This window comes from Geotrypetes seraphini, chromosome 4, assembly GCF_902459505.1.
Source record: "Geotrypetes seraphini chromosome 4, aGeoSer1.1, whole genome shotgun sequence".
Classification (NCBI taxonomy): domain Eukaryota; kingdom Metazoa; phylum Chordata; class Amphibia; order Gymnophiona; family Dermophiidae; genus Geotrypetes; species Geotrypetes seraphini.
The window spans coordinates 975,184-1,000,559 of NC_047087.1; the positions used below are offsets into that span (position 1 = coordinate 975,184).

Below are 25,376 nucleotides of genomic sequence, written 5' to 3' on the forward strand. Positions count from 1 at the left end.
AGTGATGTCTCGAAGGCGCCGATGAGGCGGTGCTAGTATGAGACTCTGAGGAAGGCTTCTTTCCCGGCACACTTGAGGAGGAAAGAGGAGACTTACCTGAGGCCGGAGTAGCAGAAGAGGCCGAGGCCAGAGCCTTCGAGGCCGACGGGGACTTCGAGGCCGAGGACTTCGAGGCTGAGGCACCCAATGAGGGTGCCGAGGCCTGCCCCGCAGGATTCATGGAGCCAAAGAGTTGGAGGATCTTGACCACCCTTCAACGAAGAGCCCGCGGTTGTAGAGTCGCACAATGGGGGCACAACTCAGTGCGGTGCTCTGCACTCAACACACCAACGATGGGGGTCGGTGATGGAGATAACCCGGTTACACTGAGTACAGTTTTTAAAACCCGAACGAGGCCCGGACATAAGAAGAAGTACGGCTGCGAGGCCAGGCGGCCAGAGGAAGACCGGGAACCTGGTCAAAAAATACAAACTGAAAAAAATGAAAATAATAAATACGCTTGCACAGCGACTTAACTAAAATAATAAAGAAAGCCGCGGTACAAGAGGGACAACGAGGTTGCGCGCAGCAAGAGAGCAGTGCTTCTGGCCCCGCGGAAAACATTGAACTGAGGACACACTGAGGAGACGCATGCCCTAGGCAGGGTGGGAGGGGCATACGCGCATGCGCGGGCCAATCGCAAGCTTGAAGGTCTTTGAGCAAATCTGCTTGCGAAAACATCCACTAGGGGGCTCTGTTGATGACGTCACCCACATGTAGATAATATGCTGCCTGCTTGTCCTGGGATAAATAGAGGAATATAGAATCAGAAAATAATAGTAAATATTGAACTAAGGCCAGTACTGGGCAGGCTTGCCATGGTCTGTGTCTGTATATGGCCATTTGGTTGAGGATGGGCTGGGGAGGGATTCAATGGCTGGGATGGTGTAGATGGGTTGGAGTGAGCTTTGACGGAGACTTCAGTAGTTGGAACCTAAGCATAGTACTGGGCAGAGCTTTGGATTCTTGCCCAGAAATAGCTAAGAAGAAGAAAAAAAAATAATAAATTGAATCAGGTTGGGCAGACTGGATGGACCATTGGCAAGTTTCCAGAAAACTTGGGTCAAATCGTAATAACTCCTATTAAAAAGAACACCAAAGAAACATCCAATAACATAGCCAATTTTAGACCTGTCGCAAACATCCCTCTTGCTGTTAAATTAATGGAAGGCCTGGTAAACGCTGAACTAAATACCTACCTAGACAAATTCAACCTTCTGCAGAACAACCAATCAGGTTTCAGACCCGGCTTCAGCACCGAAACAATTATGGCCTCACTCCTAAACCACCTACATGCCCTTCTCAGTAAAGGCACCAGTGCAATGATTCTACAAGTGGACCTAAGTTCTGCCTTCGACCTAGTAGATCACACCATCTTAATGAACTGTTTAGAATCCTTAGGCATTACAGAAAACGCTTACACCTGGTTCCAGGAATTCCTCGAGTTCAGATCCTATCAGGTATTCAAAGAAGACAAATTCTCCTTCAGCTTTGAAAACAACTTCGGGTTGCCCCAGGGCTCCCCGCTATCTCCGACCCTATTTAACATCTACCTTATCACATTGGGACACTTGCTACAAAGCCTAAAATTCAACTTTTACATTTATGCTGATGACATTACTGTAGTGCTAACACTAACCTGTCTGTCATCAGATTTTATTAATCTCTTAACTAACACCCTAAAGCAAATAGAGCTTTGGATGACGGCCTTCAAACTAAAACTGAACACAGAAAAAACTAAATTTTTCCTGGCATCTCCCAATGAAAAGATAAGACAACACGATTCACGTGAATGGCCGTGATTGCGAAATTGACCAAACTATAAAAATACTAGGAGTCACCCTTGACAAACACCTAACCCTGGAAAAGCATACAGATTTAATGTTCAAAAAAAGTATATCAGTCCTATGGAAGCTCCGCACCATTAAAAAATACTTCGATGATTCAGCCTTTCGATTACTTGTACAATCATCCATCTTGAGTACGCTGGATTACTGGGAGTTTATAAGAAGACACTTAAGCTGAGATTAATTCAGAACAACCAGAACACGGGAAGTCATCATGCCATTGTATCGAGCGATGGTGCGTCCACATCTGGAATACTGCGTTCAGTATTGGTCGCCGCACCTCAAGAAGGACATGGCGGTACTTGAGAGAGTCCAAAGGAGAGCAACGAAAATGGTAAAAGGGCTGGAACACTGCCCATACGACGAGAGGTTGGATAGGCTGGGGCTCTTCTCTCTGGAAAAAAGGAGGCTCAGGGGAGATATGATAGAGACCTTCAAGATCATGAGGGGCATAGAGAGGGTAGATAGGGACAGATTCTTCAGACTGAAGGGGACAGCAAATACAAGGGGGCATTCGGAGAAACTGAAGGGAGATAGGTTCAAAACAAACGCAAGGAAGTTTTTTTTTCACCCAAAGGGTCGTGGACACTTGGAATGCGCTACCGGAGGAAGTGATCAGGCAGAGTACGGTACAGGGATTCAAACAAGGATTGGACGGATTCCTGAAGGATAAAGGGATCATGGGATACTGAGGGAGGAGCTGGGATGTAACACAAGTATAGAAAGCTAACCAGGTAATGAGTATAGAAACCAAACCAGGTCATGCATGTGCAAGACCGGAGGGTTAGGACTTCGATAGAAAGACAGGACTTAAATGAGAAACCAAGGTGGCAAGGGAGCCACTTCTGGTGATACAGACAGGTCGTGACCTGTTTGGGCCGCCGCGGGAGCGGACTGCTGGGCGGGATGGACCTGTGGTCTGACCCGGCGGAGGCACTGCTTATGTTCTTATGTTCTTAACACTGTGGTCCGGCTCATCTTTGGTTTAAAAAAATGGGAACATATCACCCCATACTTCCAGATACTCCACTGGTTGCCGGTGGAATCCAGAATACTCTTCAAGTTTGCCTGCATCAGCTACAAAGCTATCTTTGGAATGCTACCAACTTATCTCGCCTCTCAATTCATCCTCAACAGCTCTAATAAGAGCTCTCGCAGAATAAATCTCTTTAATTACCCATCCCTGAAATCATGTCTTTACAAGAAGTTCCTAGACAGAATGTTATCATTCCAGGCAGCCAAACTGAACACGTGGCTCGTAAAACTCATTCTCGAGGCCACTTCTTATGCCGACTTCAGAAAATCTCTGAAGACCCGTCTCTTTAACAAATTCTAATTCCCAATTCTTGCCTAATCCACCTCAGCTATCCTCATCCCATTCCCCATTTCTCTTGATTTTAGATTAACTCATCCTTCTTCCCATTTGTAAAGGTATTCCACCCAAATTGTTTTCCCCTGCACCCCAATCTCTGACTAGATACTTCCTTTTGATTCAAACCATCTTGGTTCTCTTCCATTTGCAATTTGTATCCCAGAAAGTACTTTTTCTGTTCCCCTTACATCTCATACACTCATTGTATGTATCTTGTTGTAAACATCTCTTACTCTCATTGTATGTAACTTGTTGTAAACTGCTTTGAACTTATGGTATTGCGGTATATAAGAAATAAAATTATTATTATTATTATTCGGGTCTTTATATGCCTTCATCTACGATGTTACTATGTATCCTGCCTGTCTTCCTCCTTTCCCTAGCATTTATCCTAATACCCCTCCCTCTCCATTTTCCCTTGCATGTGCCTTTGTTCTTTCCTCCCCCCACGTATCTGTCCTACTCTTTCGCCCACCTGTTCCAGTATCTGCCAGCATCCATCTTCTGTTGCAGTCCCAGAATCAGCTCCTTTCTCCCAGCCACAGACCCTGTCTTTGTACCCCTCACTTTAGACTTCTTGCAGCCAGCTCCACCTCCAGGATCAACTCCTATCCAGCCAGTTCTACCCCAGTATCAGACCTCTATCCATCTACTACCTATCCCTATCTGCCCACATATCCCAAGTAATCTCCATCTCCTTCTACTACCTTCGCCAACTGAAAAGGATCAAACCCTACATCTCCACACCTGACCTCGCCCAACTCCTCTACGCATATGTCCTCTCCAGAATGGATTACTGTAACTCCCTATTTAATGGACTAACCAAAAATAATCTCACAAGCCTCCAACGGGTCCAAAATGCAGCTATCCGCCTCCTACACAACCTCAACTACCATGATCCCATCTCCCCAGCACTCCGTGCTGAACACTGGTTCCCAATTAGCCAGCGCTGTGCTTTCAAGGCCCTGGCAATAGTCCACAAGAGAATTTACTCCACCACCCCCTCCTACATAAAATCCAAGCTTCCCATCTACACCCCCACTCGCACCCTCCGCTCAAAATCGGAGATACGCCTATGCACCCCCCCGGAAGGTCCCTCCTCTCAGAAACTGCCCGCAAACGATCCTACAGCCACTTCATTCCACATCTCTGGAACCAACTCCCCTTTCAACTCAGACAACAGAACTCATTATTAACATTCCTCTTCAACTAAAGATCACACTCAGTCTACTCCCCCCCTTAAGCCCACCTCTCTCCTCTCTCCCCTGTCTATCTTCTCCCTAAATTTCAGTATAGTCCTCTCTTAGTCTATACTCTGACAAATTGTATCTAAACTCAAATAACTTGTACTTAAACTAAACTACTTATTCTTAAACTCTACTCTTAATTTGCTGTATACTCCCTGTATTTAAAGTATGTTTGTAAATCTTGTATGTCCAAACACTTAAACCTATTGTACTTCTTATATGTCTAATTACTCTCCATTGTGTATGTTCAATTGTAGACCGTTCTGAGCTACTGGGAGGACGGGATAAAAATCTAAATAAATAAATAAATACTTTCCCTATCCAGCCAGCTCCACCCTGCTGCAGATTTAAACATGGAAACTTGTTTATCATGAGTAGAAAATGCTTGTTTTCATTTTTAAAGCTGTGCTGGTACTGGAACAAGCACAGGGGATCTGGAGAGCACATAACATAACATTGTGCTTATTAACTGCATAACTGTAAGTTCAACACAGTTTACAAAAGATTATAAACAATGAACATAGTCTATAGCAGACATGGGCAACTCTGGTCCTCAAGGGCCGGAATCCAACCGAGTTTTCAGGATTTCCCCAATGAATATGCATTGACAGTTTTGTTTGCAAATAGATCTCATGCATATTCATTGGGGAAATCCTGAAAACCCGATTGGATTCCAGCCCTCGAGGACCGGAGTTGTCCATGTCTGGTCTATAGGATAAGAATAAGTTATTTTGCCAAATACTTTGAAAAGAGATAGGTTTTCAACTGTGTTATGAAGTGTTTGTAGGAATAAGCTGTAAGCAACAACGATTGAAATTCATTGTCATGGGAAGCTACCTGGAATGGCAAAGTATGATCGAGAAATTTCTTACTTTTACAGCCCTATACAGAGGGAAAATTAAACAAAGCATGAGATTTTCTGCACAGTGGTGGGAGTGAAGGGACATGCTATCAAGTTATGAAAGCAAATCAACAAGATGGGGCTTTTGATGCCTAAGGGCTTTGGCATCCTGAGCCTATGCATCTCTGGCTGATCCCTTAACCCAGGGGTGTCCAATGTCGGTCCTCGAGGGCCGCAATCCAGTCGGGTTTTCAGGATTTCCCCAATGAATCTGCATGAGATCTATTTGCATGCACTGCTTTCAATGCATATTCATTGGGGAAATCCTGAAAACCCGACTGGACTGCGGCCCTCGAGGACCGACATTGGACACCCCTGCCTTAACCCTTTATTTGGCATTGTTGCTCAAAAGCAACATGTGTCTTCTCCAAACGCCTGTTACTTGGCAATGTTGCTCTCGTTCAACATCAAGTTACGTAAAGCATCCGTTTCACAATCTGTCAATTAAAGAGTTAAGGTGGGCCTGGGTGCTGAGCTACAGGATATATGCCTCATCCCTTAAGCTGGCTTAGTTCTGAGATACAGGGTATAGGCCTGTTTCCTAACTGACTTGGCTCTATTTTGAGGTAGTGTAAATTAATTTCATTTCCCTTGTCTCATGCAGAGAAAATAACTCTTAAAAATGTCCAGTGTTCATTAAAAATGTCTTACCTACAACTTATTTGATGACAATTATTTCTATATAATTTAAAGGGAATGCTTATACTACCACACTTCCTGTTTCAAAATCTAATCTAATCTTCAATTTCCAGGTTGCTCTATGCCTATCTAGGTTCAGGGCATCTTACAAATTAAGAAGTTTACATTACGCTTAGGAGTTACAACCATGAAATATAAAGTAAGCAGTATACTATGAGGTAGTTATGCAAGCGGAACACAAAGGCAGAAGTGTTGATGGGGGGGAGTGGTGGAAACAGCCTATAAATGGTGGTAGTCAGTGCTTATATGTAATAGGGAGTTGGAACAGTTCTTCCAAACAATCATGTCATTCAAGAAACCCATGTGCCCACACAACACTCTTTCCCAAAGAATACTCACAACACAGATTGCGCAACATTGCAGACAGTTATGGACTAAACATTGGGACAGCTTTTTAAAACACGAGCCAAATCTAGACTATAAGGTTTTTTGGGCTAAATTGACCAGGTCATAAAATGGTTTATCCTTAGACAAGCAGGCAGCATATTCTCACAAATGGGTAATGTCCTCCACGGAGCCCCGGTACGGACAGTGAAAAGTGTAGTATCACTTTAAGCTTTAGCAAGCTTTTTAGACTGCTCACACTGCACATGTGTGAGTGCCTTCCCGTCCAACGCCAGCTCACGAGGTCATCAGTTTTTTGTTTTCTGCAGAGTGAAGATGTATCTCTTGTTTCCCCATTGAGTTACCTTCCCACTTATCTATATAATAAAACCCTAAGCGCGCATGCACACCTAGGGTTTTGTGATCACTGTGCCGTGCTGTGTCTCTCCGTGCCGAATTCCATTTTGGAACACGGAGGCAGGGAACACGCCGGTGATTCCCCCCCTCCTGCCTCACTCACCAACCGCTGCTGCTGCTCCTCTTCAAAGCAGCCTGTTGAGGTTTGCCGGCCGGCTGTAGCGAACCTCGCAGGCCGCTTTCCACCTCGGTAGCATGTTCCCTCTGATGCACGTTCCCTCTCGTCTTCTACCCCTTGACACCCTGCGCCACCATTGCTACCAGCTCAGTCTCAGGTATCAGTGCAGGATATCCCTCTGGCATCATTTATAATCGCTCAGGCTTAGGTATCGGTGCAGAACATAGATTCCAGTGTCGATAATGGAGGGGTACCGAAGACATCGGTTCCTTTTCAACTTCAAGTCATTGTTGCTGTTCATTTTCAGAGCGTCAGTCTGTATCCAGAGGATATCACTCCTGATGCCAACATCGGCGATCATCTTCATTGGAGCCTCATTGTCTGTCTGCACTTCAGAAATGTTCAGGTTCACCATAAATCTCTGACTGTGCATCCTCTTGTTTCCCAGTTTAAGAACTTTTCAATATCAACCCACCTCTCCAGCCACCGGATATTAATGTTGTTCTCATCAGTCTGATGAAACCTCCATTTGAACCAATGTTTTGTACTCATCTTAACTATTACATTACATTACATTAGTGTCTTCTATTCCGCCAATACGTTTCAGTTCTAGGCGGATTACAAAAGAATTGGTCTGGGCATTCCCAGTGAGATTACAAGAAGGATGATTAGAAGAAGCATTAGGATCTGGGCATATATTGAGGTTAGTTTGACTTGACAAATTTCCTGAATAACTTGGGAAGTGGTATTTTCCATCTCCATCACTTTTGCACCTCGTGTGAGTGATCTCAGGTTTCTTAATTTCCAGCAGTTTAGTACTTATCTTCCTATGGACTTCGCTGCGTAAACTCGCATTTGAACAGAAATTCATGTGGATCACATTTGGCATCGCTGTTATCTTGGAGCGTTAGTATAGGTCCAAAAGAGAACTCGATCAAGCAAAGACTAGTGGGGGAATCTAACATGGGTATAGAGCCTTTTCAATTTAATTCCTTACCATGGTTTAAACAAACAATATAATGGACACTGCCTGATTTTCTGTTTTATCTTCTGACCAGGATTAACCAGCGTCGATCCACATTGAAACTACCTTTCCATACTGTTTCAGGAATCCACCATGGGGGTAGAGCCTGTTAGGTGTTTTTTCCCCAGTTGTTTGGATACAAATATTCAAAGACAAATGGCAGCATCTAACATTGATGTGTAGTCTATAAGTTAGATTCCTTACCATGTAAAAACAAACAAACCAGTAAGCAGACAAGCAGTGTTTACTTTTGTACTTCTGCGTTATCAAGGGACATTCTCTATATTAACCATTAATGCAGCATGGTTCTCTGCTTTATCTGCTAAGCAACATCAACCAGGTTTTTCTTCTGAATATGCCTTCCACTATACCATCAATGTTCAGCAGTACTTTTCAGAAGGCTCATAAATTTGCTCAGAAATATATTTCCCTACACGTGTCTCCTATTGTTTTATGGACATTGTCCACAATACCCTTTACTCCATCTCCTTTTTTATTCTAAAGGAATCTGGAGGTTTGGGAATGGCTATAGGAGAGGAGGAGGCCACTACTTCTTTTTTAGGATGTTTTTCCTTTTACTCCAGAATCTCTTAGTACCATTGGGTATGGTTCCAATACTGAAATCAAGCAGTACCTTTACATAAGAACATAAGAATAGCCTTACAGGGTCAGACCAATGGTCCATCAAGCCCAGTAGCCCATTTTTTTTTAAAAATAATTTTTATTGGAAGCAATTGCAACACAGATGACACAGATATCCAGCATTACAAATACACCAGGTCCAAATACAGAGAATACAAACTCTAACAATAAATGATCTGGCAAACTCAGAAAAAGAAAATGAAGGCGGCCAAGCTCTGAGCCATCCAGTCACAATCTGCAACATTTTTCAAAGAAAGAGCAGAAGCAACCCCTCCAGGCATACCAGAATTACAGAACCCCCCCAACACTCCATACAAATCACAACTGACACTCCACAACCACACACCCCCAACACACTCTTCACAAGGAATTGCCACACAGGCCCCTAAGAAAAGCAAAAAGAAGAAAGAGGGAAAGAAAGAAGAATGAGAAACAGAGAGTAAGAAAGAGAAAGAACTGTGGAATCAAGAACAGGTATCCATCCGTGCCCCCGTATCCCTGGGACACAGCGACAAAGCCGCCTTCCAGAGTCCCACATAGCAACGCTGGTCAATCCGTCCCCCCCGGGGAGAACGGTGAATTTCAAAGTGTGCTACCTGGGCAATCCGATGTAGCCAATGAGTAAAGGAAGCCACCTGATCAGACACCCAATATTGTAAGAGAAGTTTTTTCACCAAAAGGAAGGCTAAATAAAGAAATTTCTGCTGAGGAGTCGAAAAACCAGCCTCCTCCAATACTCTCAGGTCGCCCAACAAGAGCATGCCCTAGTCATGGGGGATAGGACGGTGCACAATGCGCTCCAAAAAGGGAAGAGCCTGCAGCCACAAATCAGTGGACGGGCATTCCAGAAAATGATGGGTCAAAGTCCCAGCAGCATGGCAACACCTAATACATACATCCCCCTCCCAAAGGCCCATACGAGCCCCATGCGTCCTAGAAATATATGCCCTATGTAATATCTTAAACTGCATTTCCTGGAGATCAGAGGAGCCCCCCATGGTTCTAAGAGGACCAAACAATGCAAGAAATGCACTCCGATCCCGGGACAAAAGCAAGATTACCACACAAAGCCAGGAGTACCGACGCAGCTGGCGTTTTCTGTTGTCACCTCCACCACCTCCAGGCCAACCGAAGTGGCTGGAGAAGAGCCAGAGTCGAGGAACCCCCGGGAACTGCCGAAGGCGGCAGATGTAAACGGGCCAAGAAGGAGTGCGGCACACACCAGGAAGCGAGCCAGCCCCCCGGGGCATACCTATAATGGCCAGTCCAACCCTCATGAATGATACGGAACAGAGCCGCTACATTGTAATGTCTAACATCTGGAAGATTCAAGCCCCCCTGCGATCTATCCAGCATCAATTTAGTATAGCTAATACGAGCCCTCTTGCGCCTCCAAATAAAAGTAGAAATAGTGGAACGAAAAGCCCGCACATCCCGGGCAGAGAACCACACGGGGAGAGTCTGTAATGGATACAAGATCTTTGGCAGGAGAACCATTTTTGTGAGAGCAACTCTACCCCACAAGCCCAACGGTAACTCCCTCCAGCGTTCACACTGAGCCGCGATTTGCTCAAGAGGACGACGAACATTGTACTGGTACAGGAGGGATAAGTCAGGTGTCAGATACACTCCTAAATACCGCAACGGCCCACTGACAGGCGGTATAGAAAGAGCGGAGTGCCATGCCTCCCCATGAGTGGAATCCAGAGGCAGCAGCTCGGACTTGGCACAATTAACCCGCAGGCCCGAGAAATTACCGAAAGTTCGAACCACCCCGAGTGCTCGCTCCAAATCATCGAGGGGATTATCGAGATAGAGTAGGATGTCATCTGCAAAGAGATTTATCCGACTCTCCCTGTCACCTATCCGAATTCCCCGTATGGAAGGATCAGTGCGCAGCCGTGCCGCTAAAGGTTCGAGGGCGAGCACAAAAAGTAGAGGGGAAAGAGGACACACCTGCCGGGTACCTCTACCCAAAGGAAAAGAAGCAGTAAGACCCCCATTCACCAGCAAACGCGCCTGTGGGTTGAGATACAAACTACGAATCCATTCATGAAAGCGGACGACCAATCCATATTGCTGCAGAACCCAGAATAAATAATGCCAGGAAATGCTGTCAAATGCCTTTTCCATGTCTAAACCAACTATAGCCGATTTACTCCCTGTCCCCCGTCTCGAGTGTAATGCCATCAAGGCCCGAATAAGATTCATGGAAGCATACCTGCCCGGAATAAATCCCACCTGATCTTCATGAATTAATAGAGGGAGGACTGCATTCAGAGGGCGGGCCAATATCTTTGGGACATTGCTGAAACAAGGCTGCCCTGTGAACTTCTAAAAGCTAAGTTACTCAGCATTTCATATTCTGCTCTTTTCACTGGTTTTCAGCATTATATCTGCTTAATTTCTCTTCTCCTCCCTGTTTCTTACTAAAAAAAAATATAAAAAAGCACAAAAAAATAAACCCTTCTCTTTCCTCTGTTAAATCTTATTTCCTCTTCCTGCATTTTTGTTTAAAATACTGTGTTTTAGGTGGTATAGAGCCTATATTTCTGGTGCCTGTGGCTCAGGGTGACTAGGGTGGGGAAAATCCTGTTATAAATCCTGTGTTTTAGGGTAGCACTGATAGAACCTGCAGTTTTGTTTCAAATACTGTGTTTTAGGTGGTATAGAGCCTATATTTCTGCCTTACTAGTAGTCTTACTTATAGTCCCACCAACCCCAGGGACCACTGTTCATATATAGAGACCCATATAATCAGGACTACTCAAATCAAGTCACTTCACAACCAATCAAGATGACCTTTATTCTATGCAATCACTGTGGTGCTTTAATTCCAAGACATACTATTTGGAGGCTTAAGGCTTGCCCCATCTGTCTTCAACTTGCCAGTATTAAGGAGGAGCTCTGCAAACTTAAACAGGAATTGAATACAATTAAAGCAGCTTCCATCACTCCACAAAATCATACCAACTTACCACCTCTACCTCAAAGAATAAAACAGCCCAGGAATAAATGGGTCACAGTAGGCTCAGGAAGACTGCGACATGTAACACAGAAACATCCACCTTCACTAATATTACCTCTACAGAATTCCTTCGCTCCACTAGTGCACTGCGATACTCAGGAAAACAGAAGGGAGGTGGGACTGGAACCAATGAAGGTAACTCAAGAGAACAAGCGCACCCTAAGTACAAATAAAAAAGCCAAAAACAGAAAACTATTACTGTTGGGGGATTCCATCATCAGAGGCATTAACCTTGGAACACAAGGTGAGGAGACCAAAATAGTGAAATGTCTTCCAGGATCCTCAGCTACCAGGAGTTCCAGGCAAATACTGACTATAATTAAGGAAGAAACTAAGGATTTTAACACTGATGTTGTTATCCATCTGGGAACAAATGACCTGGCCAACAACTCCACACTTGCAGCACAGAAAGCTTTTCGGGAGCTTGGTGAGGGCGTGAAACCTTTTGTAAAGACTTTAGCTTTTTCTGAAATACTGCCTGCATATGGAAAAGGAGAGCAAAGAGTGAAAAACACAGAGGACTTTAATAGATGGCTCAGAGCCTGGTGTCATCAAGAAGGCTTCAGGTACATAGGAGGATGGGGAAATACATGGAAGGACAAGAAGCTATATTGCACTGATGGGCTACATATTACTACAGCAGGAAAAAGAAACCTTGCAGGGAAATTTAGACAATATTTTTCTAGGCATTTAAACTAGAAGGTGGGGGTGGTGTATGTACGAAGGACAATTATAGAGACCACCCCCGGCAAAAGAAAAGATGTGAGAGTAGTAAAGGCTGCAACATAAGCAATATCAGCAACTCATTTCTTAGTATTGCAACGGAAAGTGAAACGACACAAAAATCCATACGAAAAAGGAGATTATCGCTGAAAAATAGCTGGAAAGCGATGACCACAAATGCTCACAGTCTAAGCAACAAAGTTCATGATCTGCAAGCCCTGATATTAGAGGCAGATCTAGATATTGTTGCTATCACAGAGACATGGTTCAGTGAATCACATGGATGGGATGCAAACATACCGGGATATAATCTTTTTAGGAAGGACAGAGATGGTCATAAAGGTGGAGGAGTAGCTCTCTATGTAAAGATCAATATCCAAGCGACCGAAATGCAAGGGACCTGGGGAGAGGAAGAAGCGATATGGATTGCTCTGAAAAGAGAAGATGGAACTTCTATCTACGTGGGTGTAGTCTACAGACCTCCGACTCAATCGCAGCAAATTGATAAGGATCTGATTGTGGATATCCAAAAGTTTGGAAGGAAAGAGGAGGTTCTGCTGTTGGGAGATTTCAACCTGCCGGATGCGGACTGGAATGTTCCGTCTGCGGAATCGGAAAGAAGTAGGGAGATTGTGGATGCCTTTCAAGAGGCTCTGCTCAGACAAATGGTGAAGGAACCCACAAGGGAAAAAGCGATATTGGATCTGGTCCTCACAAATGGAGAGAGTATCTCTAATGTTCGAGTGGGTGCTCACCTGGGTAGTAGCGATCATCAAACGGTTTGGTTTGATATAACGGCTAAAGTTGAGAGCGGCCGCACGATACTTAAAGTCCTAGATTTCAAACGTACGGACTTTAATGCAATGGGAAAGTACCTGAAGAAAGAGCTGTTAGGATGGGAGGACATAAGAGAAGTGGAAAGACAGTGGTCTAAGCTGAAAGGAGCGATAAAAATGGCTACGGACCTTTATGTGAAGAAAATCAATAAAAACAAGAGAAAAAGGAAGCCGATATGGTTCTCCAACCTAGTGGCTGAGAAAATAAAGGCGAAAGAGTTGGCGTTCATGAAATATAAAAAAACCCAAGAAGAGGAGAGCAGAAAGGACTACAGGGTGAAACTGAAAGAAGCCAAGAGAGAGATATGTTTGGCGAAGGCACAGGCGGAAGAACAAATGGCTAAAAATGTGAAAAAGGGAGATAAAAATTTTTTCAGATATATTAGTGAAAGGAGGAAGATAAAAAATGGAATTGCTAGGCTAAAAGATGCTGGGAACAAATATGTGGAGAGTGATGAGGAGAAAGCAAATGTGCTAAACAAATACTTCTGTTCTGTGTTTACAGAAGAAAATCCTGGAGAAGGACCGAGACTGTCTGGCAAAGTTACACGAGAAAATGGAGTAGATTCTGTTTTTGTTTTTATTTGTTTATTCAATTTTATCAATACAAACAAGCAATACATTACTTGTATTTCAGATTAACATAAATTATTAAAAAGAAAACTTATAAACCAATCCACTTAAATCAGTGTTTTGGTTATTCATTTATACTTCCAATATATTTAGTCCACAATCTTTTAAAAGAGATTCTTAGCAAAGAAAATTAACAATAGAAACAATCTTATCCAACCTAGAAAGCGGCAATTATCTGCGGTGCTACAGCCATTCATGGCAGGTTATACATTCTCAGTCATAGGCACTACTTGCTCTTTGGATTCTATAAATCCTACTAGTTGTTTAGGTTCAAAAAACAAGTAATTCTTGTTCTGATAGGAGACAAAGCATTTTACAGGAAATTTCAATAGAAAATTTGCCCCCAAGGCAAGGACTCTTGGCCTTAATGCCAAGAATTCTTTCCTACGCCTCTGGGATCTTAAAGACATATCAGGAAATATTCGAACATTAGAACCTAAAAACTGATCATTGATATGACGAAAATACAAACGCAATATATATTCTCTATCACTTTCCAAAGCGAGAGTTATTAACAGGGTTTTCCTTTCCGTTATAACCTCCAAGGAGTTTTCCAGAAAAGTTGTTAAGTTCATATTTTCATTGTTGGTCCCTTGAATCTCATTAGGAGTGGAAACTTCCACAGGTCTCTTAATTTGAAAATAATTAGCTCTAACAATAGGTGGCAAACTTTCAATAGGAATAAGCAAAATTTCCTTGAAATACTTTCTTGCCATCTCCATTGGTGAAATTAAGGGACATTTTGGAAAATTTAGGAGTCTCAAGTTATTTTTCCAAAAATGGAGTAGATTCTGCGCCGTTCACGGAGGAGGGTGTTTATGAGCAACTTGAAAAACTGAAGGTGGACAAAGCGATGGGACCAGACGAGATCCATCCCAGGATACTAAGGGAGCTCAGAGAGGTTCTGGCGAGTCCTATTAAAGACTTGTTCAACAAATCTCTGGAGACGGGAGTGATTCATGGGGATTGGAGGAGAGCAGATGTGGTCCCTATTCATAAAAGTGGTCACAGGGATGAAGCAGGAAACTACAGGCCGGTGAGCCTCACTTCAGTTGTTGGAAAAATAATGGAAGTGTTGCTGAAAGAAAGGATAGTGTATTTCCTTGAATCTAATGGGTTACAGGATCCGAGGCAACATGGCTTTACAAAAGGTAAATCGTGCCAAACGAACCTGATTGAATTTTTTGATTGGGTGACCAGAGAGCTGGATCGAGGACATATGCTAGATGTAATTTACTTGGATTTCAGCAAAGCCTTTGATACAGTTCCTCATAGGAGGCTGTTGAACAAACTTGAAGGGCTGAAGTTAGGACCCAAAGTGGTGAACTGGGTCAGAAACTGGCTGTCGGACAGACGCCAGAGGGTGGTGGTTAATGGAAGTCGCTCGAAGGAAGGAAAGGTGACTAGTGGAGTCCCTCAGGGTTCGGTGCTGGGGCCAATCCTGTTCAATATGTATGTAAGTGACATTGCTGAAGGGTTAGAAGGAAAAGTGTGCCTTTTTGCAGATGATACCAAGATTTGTAACAGAGTAGACACCGAAGAGGGAGTGGAAAATATGAAAAAGGATCTGCAAAAGTTAGAGGAATGGTCTAATGCCTGGCAACTAAAATTCAATGCAAAGAAATGCAGAGTAATGCATTTGGGGATTAATAACAGGAAGGAACCGTATATGCTGGGAGGAGAGAAGCTGATATGCACGGACGGGGAGAGGGACCTTGGGGTGATAGTGTCCGAAGATCTAAAGGCGAAAAAACAGTGTGACAAGGCAGTGGCTGCTGCCAGAAGGATTCTGGGCTGTATAAAGAGAGGCGTAGTCAGTAGAAGGAAGAAGGTGTTGATGCCCCTGTACAGGTCATTGGTGAGGCCCCACTTGGAGTATTGTGTTCAGTTTTGGAGACCGTATCTGACGAAAGATGTAAGAAGACTTGAGGCGGTCCAGAGGAGGGCGACGAAAATGATAGGAGGCTTGCGCCAGAAGACGTATGAGGAGAGACTGGAAGCCCTGAATATGTATACCCTAGAGGAAAGGAGAGACAGGGGAGATATGATTCAGACGTTCAAATACTTAAAGGGTATTAACGTAGAACAAAATCTTTTCCAGAGAAAGGAAAATGGTAAAACCAGAGGACATAATTTGAGGTTGAGGGGTGGTAGATTCAGGGGCAATGTTAGGAAATTCTACTTTACGGAGAGGGTGGTGGATGCCTGGAATGCGCTCCCAAGAGAGGTGGTGGAGAGTAAAACTGTGACTGAGTTCAAAGAAGCGTGGGATGAACACAGAAGATTTAGAATCAGAAAATAATATTAAAGATTGAACTAGGCCAGTTACTGGGCAGACTTGTACGGTCTGTGTCTGTGTATGGCCGTTTGGAGGAGGATGGGCAGGGGAGGGCTTCAATGGCTGGGAGGGTGTAGATGGGCTGGAGTAAGTCTTAACAGAGATTTCGGCAGTTGGAACACAAGCACAGTACTGGGTAAAGCTTTGGATTCTCGCCCAGAAATAGCTAAGAAGAAAAAAAAAAATTTAAATTGAATCAGGTTGGGCAGACTGGATGGACCATTCGGGTCTTTATCTGCCGTCATCTACTATGTTACTATGTTACTATGTATATGTTACAATATTGCAGCCAGTAATTTAACATCCTGATTAAGCAGAGAGATCGGGCGATAAGATCCCACCTGTGCCGGATCCTTCCCCGGTTTAGGAAGCAAGACCACATGGGCCATGTTTCTCTGGCCTAAGCCCTGTCCCGAATGCATCACATTATAAGCTTCCCCCAATGCCGGAGGAATTAAGTCCGCCACTATCTTACAGTATTCGGGCCCAAACCCATCAGGTCCCGGCGCTTTCGTGAGTTTCAAAGCTGTGATACCCAACTGAATTTCCTCCGCCGTAACCGGTGCGTTCAAAAGATCAAGTTGGGCAGCGTTCACTTGAGGCAAAGCTAAATCCCGGAAAAACTCCGTTCGGTCGTGATCGAGGGAGTCGCAATGGGAATAAAGAGTCTCATAGAATTTCACAAATTGGGACTGAATGTCCTCTGCTCCTGTATGAAGACGACCCTCCTGATCTTTAATTGACAAAATGACTTGTTGTTTTCGAGGAGGACGCACAAGATTGGCCAACAGCCGCCCAGCCTCCCCCCCTCCCAGCGATGCAAGCGATAACGTTAGAAATAAATATCCCTATGGGCCCGCTGCGTCAGAAGGACCTCCAACTGGGAACGGACATCCCCCAGTCAACGCCTATCATCCGCCGAAAGCGTAGCTACATGCCGTCGTCTCAGAGTTTGCAGCTCCTCAGAAAGCCGTAAAAGATCTGCCTCCTGTCGCCGCCGTGCCCGAGACACATAAGCTATAATATACCCCCGAAGTACAGCCGCGAGGCTTCCCAAAATATCACCGGGTCAACGTCAGACGTAGCATTATGGTGACAATATTCCAGCCAGTGTTCCCTGAGATACCTGTGGAACTCCAGATCCTTATACAGATGGCTCGGGAACCGCCACCCCCGCCGCGAAGTATCAGTCATAAGCTGAACCGACAGTATCAGCGGGGAATGGTCAGATAATGGAACCTCTTCAATAGAAATATGCTCTACCCGCGGGAGCAGTGAGGGCGGCGCCAGAAAGTAATCCAAGCGGGCATAAACATCATGAGGGTGAGAGTAGAAAGTGTAAGTATGCTCAGTGGGATGCAAAGTCCGCCACAAATCCAACAAATGCAGCTGATCCATCAAAAAATTGACCCCCTTGGCTCCATGGTCCCCCGGGCATACCCTCGCCGGTTTACAGTCCATCAAGGGGTCAGCCGAGATGTTAAAATCCCCCCCCCATCAGGAGTTGGTAGTCAGAGTACTGAGCTACCTTAGCCAAGAGCCCAGAGAAGAAGCGGTGACTATAGACATTAGGGGCATAGAGATTACAAAACATTCATTTCTGACCCCAGATTTCCCCCAACACCATCACATATCTGCCTTCTTTATCCGAGGGAGTTTTATGGATGTGTAAGGGAAGCTGTTTATGAAACAGGATCGCTACCCCCCTCTGTCTGGAGTTAAAGGGAGAAAAACACACTTCTCCCACCCATTCCCTGCGCAACTTGGCATGCTCAGCACCAGAGAGGTGAGTTTCCTGCAAATATGCAATATCAATGCGATTACGCTTGAACCAATTTAATAATTTCTTTCTCTTCACGGGGGAATGAATACCATCTACATTATAAGTAGAAAAGCGGAGATTAACCATTATCAAAGGAGGTACGGGATGACAAGATAGGAAAAAGTGAAAAAAAAGAAGAGAGAGGGCCTCCCCAGCTAAGACCCCCCCCCTCTCTGCAAATAGGGCCCTGTCAGTAGAACAGCCCCCAATGTCCTCCAGCCCCGCCTGGAGAACGGGGACCACCAGAAAAAGGAGGAAGGTGCAGATCCAACACTCAACTCCCCAACCCACCCCCACAAACATACCCATACATCCCACCACTCACCCCCCACAACCCCTCCAGACTCACCCCCACTCACACAACCCTGTCCCCCCTCCCAACCCCAGAGATTATTCCCCCAGGACTCCCCCTGAACTCCCACCAAACCCAAAAAAAATGGAACAGCAAAACAAAATCCCATAAGGGACAGCAAAAAACTAAAGAGGTCACAGATCTGGGCAATCCACGATCCGATACTTGCAGTACAAAACAGGTTTCATGCAATATACCATGGTAAAACATTATAAAACAGTGTAAAACAGTATCAAACCCCCCACCCCCCTTTCACATAAACCCAGCAGGATGATACATGCAGTCTATAGCAAGAGCGGGCGAGTGCAAAGAAGGCAGGACCACAGCATGACCACCGCCCACAGCATTCACCACACGAGAGGCAAATGCCAGCACCAGCGAGGCCTCCAAGAGCTCATCCTCAGATCTCAGAAAATGCTAGAGCACTGGAACAAGGAGGAAGAGGAGGCTCAATCAGCACCATTCCTAACAAAGACAGCCAGTCAGAGAGAAGTGCAAGCCACTAGGGCAACTAGGCACACACCCCCCAGCTGCATGGGCATGCCAACGCCAAACTCAGGATGCCGAGTCTCCACCGCTCTCCCCAGAAGAACCGGCAACATTAATGGTGTTGAGGAAGCGCTGTGCCTCCCCTTTAGTCAGCATAGTATGTACCTTGCCTTCCCTCCAGATCCGCAAGCTGGCAGGGTAAACCAAAGCAAAGCGAACCCCTTTTAGATGTAAGGAAGTGCAGATGGGCGCCATTTCCCGCCTCTGGGAAGAAACATGTGCCGAATAATCATTGAAGAGCAGCAGCCGGCTCCCCTCGTACATCAGATTGCCGGCTGCCCGATAAGCTTTCAACAGTTGTTCTTTCTCCCGCCAGTTCACATATTTGGCAATAGCCGCTCTAGGCTTAGAGGTAGACCCCGTGGCCGGTCCCAGCCGGTGCACTCTCTCGCACACAAATTTGGCCTCCGAGACCTCCAGGCCGAGGTGCTCCGGCAGCCACGAATGAAAGAAAGTATAAAGTTCATCAGAGGATTTCAGCTCCGGGAGCCCCACAACCCTCAGGTTATTTCGCCGATGGCGGTTTTCCAGATCATCCACTTTGTCTTGGAGGGCCGTCACCTGAGATTGCAGGCCATCAACTTGCCTCCGCTCCTCAAGGGCCTCATCCTCTCGGACGGAAACACGCTGTTCCACCGCCCCCAGCCATTGAGCCCAGGCTTCAAATTTCTCATGAATGCCCTCCACCGCCGACTGCAATTTGTTAAGTCGGTCCTCCAGAGCGGTCATGACCAAGCGAGATATCTCCTGAGCCCAGTCTCCCACCTCCGCAGGTGCAGCACTAGGAGCCGACGCCATTTTCGGATCCGGCGTGCAGAGTTTGCCCTTAACAGCTTTAGCCGCTTTAACGGGCATACCGGGGCTCAACCGGTTCGGCAAACTCCCTCCGAGGTTCCCGGCGGAAGACGAATCGCGCTGGCCGCTCAGGGAGGCGAGGAAAAAGAATATTGCTGGTATAAATGAATCGGAGTGCGGAGCCCAGCAGCGCACGTCCGATCACCATGAGCGCATCACGTGAAACCCCCCAGTAGCCCATTCTAATGATGGCCAATCCAGGTCACTAGTACCTGGCCAAAACCCAAGGTGTAGCAATATTCCATGCTATCGATACAGGGCAAGCAGTGGCTTTCCCTGGTTCTTTCTCAATAACAGACTATGGACTTTTCCTCCAGGAACTTGTCCAAACTTTTCTTAAAACCAGCTATGCTATCCACTCTTACTACATCCTCTGGTAACGCGTTCCAGAGCCTAACTATTCTCTGAGTGAAAAAAAAATTTCCTCCAATTGGTTTTAAAAGTATTTCCCTGTAACTTGATCAAGTGCCCCCTAGTCTTTGTAATTTTTGACAGAGTGAAAAATTGATCCACTTGTACCCATTCTAGTCCACTCAGGATTTTGTAGACTTCAATCATATCTTTCCTCAGCCATCTCTTTTCCAAGCTGAAAAGCCCTAACCTTTTTAGTCTTTCCTCATACGAGAGGCATTCCATCCCCTTTACCATCTTGGTCGCTCTTCTTTGAACCTTTTCTGCTGCCACTATATCTTTCTTGAGATAAGGAAACCAGAATTGATCACAGTACTCCAGATGAGGTCGCACCATGGAGTGATACAGGGGCATTATAACATTCTTAGTCTTGTTAATCATCCCTTTTTTAATAATTCCTAGCATCCTATTTGCTTTTTTGGCCACCGCCACACATTGGGCGGAAGGTTTCATCGTATTGTCTACGATGATACCCAGATCCTTTTCTTGGGCGCTAATCCTCAAGGTGGACCCTAGCATCCAGTAACTGTGATTCAGGTTATTCTTCCCAATGTGCATCACTTTGCATTTGTCCACATAAAATTTCATCTGCTATTTGGACACCCAGTCTTCCAATTCCTAATGTCCGCCTGCAATTTTTCACAATCCGCATGCGTTTTAACAACTTTGAACAGTTTAGTGTTATCTGCAAATTTAATCACCTCACTCATCGTTCCAATTTCCAGATCATTTATAAATAAGTTAAATAGCACCAGTCCCAGTACAGATCCCTGTGACACTCCACTGTTTACTCTCCTCCATTGAGAAAAATGACTATTTAAACATACCCCTGTTTTCTATCTGATAACCAATTCTTAATCCACAACTGAACTTTGCCACCTATCCCAGGACTCTTTCATTTTCTCAGGAGCCTCTCGTGAGGAACTTATCAAAAACTTTCTGAAAATCTAGATATACTATATCAACTGGCTCACCTTTATCCACGTTTATTTACACCTTTAAAGAAGTCAAGCAAATTTGTGAGGCAAGATCTCCCTCGGCTGAACCCATGCTGACTCTGTCTCATTAAATCATGTTTGTCTAAGTGTCCCACAATTTTATTTTTTATAATTGTTTCTACCATTTTGCCCGGCACTGAAATGAGGCTTACCAATCTATAATTTCCCAGATCTCCAGGAAATTACTGACCGGTAAGCCTCACTTCAGTGCCGGGCAAAATGGTAGAAGCGATTATAAAAAATAAAATTGTGGAACACGTAGACAAACGTGATTTGTCACAGATCCTTGGTTTATGTATCGATCTTCATTCAGTGCATTACTATTTCTACCTGTTACTCTTCACTGCAGTATGCTGAGGTTTCGTATACCATGGTTTACATATTATGTCCTCTAGACCAGTGGTATTCAACCCAGTCCTCAGGAACCACCTGGTCAGGCTGGGTTTTCAGGATATCCTCATTCATATTCATTGTGGATATCCTGAAAACCCAACTAGTCAGGCGGTCCCTGAGGACTAGTTTGAATACCACTGCTTTAGACCAGTGGTTCCCAACCCTGTCCTGGAGGACCACCAGGCCAATCGGGTTTTCAGGCAAGGCCTAATGAATATGCATGAGAGAGATTTCCATATAATAAAAGTGACAGGCATGAAATCTGCTCCATGCATATTCATTAGAGTTATCCTGAAAACCCAACTGGCCTGGTGGTCCTCCAGGACAGGGTTGAGAACCACTGCTCTAGACCAGTGTTCTTCAACCGCCGGTCCGTAGAAATTTCCTGCCAGTTCACAAAGGGCCGGCGAGATTGATGAGCTGCAATTTCCTGCCGGTCCGTGCAGGGCCGGTGAGGTCATGGGGAGCCTGCGACAGTGGCTTTCTCCCCTCCCAGCAGTTGTCGGTATTTGCCAGTGCAGCGATTTACCAAGACAGCCTTGGGGATTTTGCTGAGTCGCAGCTGCCTCTGATGACACAACTTCCTCCTTCCTCAGAGGTGGCACGACACATCAAAGGACCCGTGGTTGCCTTAGTGAATTGCTGTGCTGGCAAGTATGGAGAGCCGCTGGGAAGGGAGAAAGCCATGGTTGGAGGCTGGGAAGCTGCTGGGCAAGGGAAAAAAGGGACAGCTGCTACTGGACCTGGAGGGAAGGATAGATGCTGCTGAGAAGGGAGGAGGGAAAGGAGTCTGGGAAGCTGCTGGACAAGGGAAAAAAGGGACAGCTGCTACTGGACCTGGAGGGAGAGAGAAGGAGAGATGATGCTGGGAGGGGAGGAGGGGAAGGGAAGAGAGTTACTGCTGGATAGGAGGAGGGAAGAGAAAGAAAAAAGGAAGGAAGCAGCTGGCAGGGACATTAGAGGAGGGGAAGGGGAGAGACAGGCATGAGAAAGTAGAGAGATTGATGATGGGAAGGGGTCAGCAGAGAAATAAGCAGAGAGGGACAAAGATGTTAGATCTGGTGTAGGAGAGATAAAAATGGAGAGAGCAGTGAAGCTGGAATGAATCATGTAAAAAGGAGAGGGGCGCAGGCTGGATGGAAAGGGGAGAGGGGCATAGAAAGAAGGCAGATACCATATGGAAGGGAAAGAGGGCAGACAGTGGATGGAAGGGACAGATGCTGGAATGAAGAGACAGAGAGGGCAGACACTGGAAAGAAGAGAGTGAAATGAAGATGAAAGCAGAAACCAGAGATGAGAAAAGGTAGAAAAAATAATTTTATTTCTATTTTGTGATTAGAATATGTCAGATTTGAAATATGCATCCTGCTAGAGCTGTTGTTAGACATAACTGGGAACTGCAAAGCCCAGGCAGTGCTTCTTTAGCTTCCAGTTGGCTTAGGGTTCTCTCTGACCAGGGGGAAGTTGCCCTAGTTACACTCCTTTAACACTATTCCTGTCATGTGTGACTGCAGTATTCTGTTATCATGATATTTCTGTGTAGCACTCTGTAATAATTTGGCTTATTCAGTTCTCTTGATAGTAGAGGGGATATATGTGAAAGGGAGGGGAGACAGGGGTTTTGTTGATCTTTGCTCTGTATTATTTGTAATTATAAAATGACAATTGTACAGAATATTGTTTTTTTTTATACTTTAATAAAATACATTCAATATAAAATCATAATTGAGGCTTGTGCGAATGGGATCAGATGGTTTGCGGGGACCGAGCTCGCAGAGACGGGGCAGAAATGGGGTTTTTAAATTTCAGTCCTAGTAGTTTGCCAGTCCACAAAATAATTCTTTTATTTCCGCTGGTCCATAGATTTAAAAAGGTTGAAGAACACTGCTCTAGATTACTTCTAGGTCACCTCTCTTACCAATGGTATATTCGTTCCTGTTAACATAATAGTCACATCTTTTTAAGACTCATCCCTCTTTTGAAATTTCTCATTTAAAGACTCGAAACCTCTCCATGGTGGTGCCAAAAGCCTGTAAAGTTACCTGGAGGCCTTTACTTAAAAAAAAAAAAAAGGACAAATTTTTCTTGGTTGTTGACCTTATATAGGGCTCCTTTTATCAAGGTGTGCTACGGGGGTTAGCGCGTCGGACATTTCATCACGCGCTAACCCCTGCGGCACACCAAAAAACTAACGCCTCGTCAATGGAGACGTTAGTGACTAGCGTGGCAGGCCTACCGCAGCTTGATAAAAGGAGCCCATAGTCTTCTACTACAACCATTTCTTAATAATCTCGGAGAGCTATTTTACTTTTTGCTTTTCCTAAAGAAGAGTTCAGGACTCCTACAGAGTGGTTGGTCTGTTGACTTTTTCTACCATTATGCTTTTATATTTCTGTAGGAAAGGTTGTGGTGTGATTTTCTTACTAGCACAAAAAACAGCGGAATTGTCCCAGTCAGAATGGTGAGCACCAAAAAAGTGTCCTTCAACTCATCATATCCATTGAAGACTCAAAAGACTCCTGAGGCAGGCCGGTTGGGCCGAAACATGTACATGTCGGATCGTTGAGTTATTGGATATATATATATATATATACGAGCTCTTGGATGAATAAAGGTATTTGTATATATCAGATGAGTTGAAGGACACTTTTTTGGTGCTCACCATTCTGACTGGGACAATTCCACTGTTTTTATGCTTTTGAGTGTGTGGTGTTGTTTCCCCTGTTTCACTTTGTGATTTTCTTACTAATCATATTTCCTTCAATGGTTTTGAGTGCGGAACTGTTCTCACAAGTTTTCTCTAGGTTGTACTTCTCAAAATCCACACACTGGTTTTTATTCTGAGTCTGTTGGTTCTTGCTGGTCCTCTAGTATTAGCTTCAGATGAGCAATTTTATTTCTCATATATTTTTCTCCATTGTGTACTTCTCTGTGCAACATTTTTTCCTCAAAAAAAAAAGAGAAAACATTGAGGTTACCATTCTGCTGTTGGTGACCTTTTTTTCTAAGAAGATTCTATTCAGAACCACAACTCTGCAGGCATATTGCCTCTTTGGTTAGTTATGTCACACTCAACTCTATGGTATCTCCTTACCTTCAGTTGATGCCACTGGCTCAGGAGTAAATTATTTGATTTTTGGGGGGTACAGGTTACCCATGTTTCCTCTTCACTAGTAAAGTAAGATGGTACAGAAGTTCAGTGACATGAGTTTATTACTATGATTTTCCTGTCACCTTCATAGATACTTGTGTTCCATGTGGCACTTATATTAGGGACCACATCTATCATGGCTCGTTCTCCATTCCTTATTTTACTTGGGTAACATTTTATATTTTTTGATTCCCCAGTTTCCTATGAGCCATTACTAAGGGTCAGTAGTTTTAAAAGTTCAACTACTTTTACACACGCTTTCATGGGCTCAGGCCCCATTTTTTCATGGTGTTCTGTCTTTACTAAGCTCCTCTTGAGGAGACTTTAAAAAAACACCCCAAAACCAGCACTCAAAACCACTTAACCAACTTTTAGTTTTTACAGGGATATTACACACATCCATTCTCACTTTCTTTGTTAAATCTTTGAGGGGTTTCATCTTACTGGCATGTTGTTTTGATGATATTATTCTCCTTGCTGTTTTTACTGATTTACTTGTTTTAAGGCTTTTTATGTTGCTATTTCAGCCTTTGTGAGATCTTAAAGAATAATAATATTATTACAAATATTTTTATCAGGAGGTTGATTTTCTTCTCAGTAAGCCACTATGTCATTCTGATTTTATCTTCCTTAGCATTGTCTTCTCTATGATAATTC

The 25,376-nt window shown here is 44.5% G+C and overlaps 1 protein-coding gene across 1 annotated transcript in view; it reads left to right on the forward strand.

Moving 5' to 3' along the window:
• MARVELD3 (MARVEL domain containing 3) overlaps nucleotides 1-25,376 on the forward strand; it is a 138,650-nt gene that overhangs the window by 110,903 nt on the left and 2,371 nt on the right. The gene's annotated exons all lie outside the window — the stretch shown is intronic.